The sequence below is a fragment of the Micropterus dolomieu genome, unplaced genomic scaffold (assembly GCF_021292245.1).
Source record: "Micropterus dolomieu isolate WLL.071019.BEF.003 ecotype Adirondacks unplaced genomic scaffold, ASM2129224v1 contig_5858, whole genome shotgun sequence".
Taxonomy (NCBI): domain Eukaryota; kingdom Metazoa; phylum Chordata; class Actinopteri; order Centrarchiformes; family Centrarchidae; genus Micropterus; species Micropterus dolomieu.
Window position 1 is genome coordinate 1 of NW_025734847.1, and position 1,079 is coordinate 1,079.

The window sequence follows — 1,079 nt, forward strand, 5'->3', positions numbered from 1 at the left end:
TTGTTTTGTGGCCTTACGTGGAGCCCGTGTTTTACTGTGAGCCGGTTATGTTTATGCTGTTAGTGGACTGCATGTCTTTAGCTGCCGTGTTGTCGCTGTAGCGTGAGAGGCTCTGGAGCACGCACATTGCTGAATCCGACCCGGTGTCCTCACATTAAAAGCAGAATAGTGGCTGATGCGAGCAACGGAGAAAACAGGCGTGTGCTTCATTTCTAAGTGACTTTTGAGCCCATTGACAATAAGGCAATGAAAATTTGATTTACTAAAATAAAAAACTTACATATGGCCCCTTTAAATTACAGTGAAAATAGCTTCATATTTGAAGCAACAACGGTTTCTTGGGAAGGGCTCGTCCGGGATTTGAACCCGGGACCTATCGCACCCGAAGCGAGAATCATACCCCTAGACCAACGAGCCGAAAAACAACTTTTCTGTTTTGATGAAATACTCAGATTTCATCAACATTAAAATAAAGTAGAGCAAGCTTTATCGATTAAAAGCAATAAGAAGCACCTGTTGGTTCATAGCAAGGGCTTCCCCGGGATTTGAACCCGGAACCTATCGCACCAAATGCGAGAATCATAGCCCTAGACACACGAGCCACAAAATGCCTTTTCTGTTTTGATGAAAGACTCAGATTTCATCAACATTAAAGGGGCATTGTGGAGTTTCCAGCGGCCACTAGCGGTGCTGTTTTAAGATTGCAACCAGGCGTGTGCTCGTACGCGTGCTCGCTTGAACTCACGAGCGAGCATAATCCGAAACACAACCGCTTTCATTTGAACCCGGGACCTCTCTTACCCAAAGCGAGAATCATACCCCTAGACCAACGAGCCAGAAAACTCCTTTTCTGCTTTGATGAAATAATTAGATTTCATCCAAATGAAATTACTGTAAAACAAGCTTTATATATTAAAAGAAACAAAGAATCTTCTATGGGTTCAGAGGGAGGGCTCGTTCGGGATTTGAACCCGGGACCTCTCGCACCCGAAGCGAGAATCATACCCCTAGACCAACGAGCCGAAAAACATCTTTTCTGTTTTGATGAAATACTCAGATTTCATCAACATTAAAATAAA

The 1,079-nt window shown here is 43.7% G+C and overlaps 2 non-coding genes across 2 annotated transcripts; both read right to left on the reverse strand.

Moving 5' to 3' along the window:
• Positions 1 to 345: 345 nt before the first annotated feature.
• trnap-cgg lies at positions 346 to 417 on the reverse strand. The gene has a single exon. It is a non-coding gene; the product is annotated as a tRNA-Pro (tRNA).
• A 533-nt stretch (positions 418 to 950) lies between these two features.
• Positions 951 to 1,022, reverse strand: trnap-cgg. The gene has a single exon. It is a non-coding gene; the product is annotated as a tRNA-Pro (tRNA).
• Between the last annotated feature and the right edge of the window lie 57 nt (positions 1,023 to 1,079).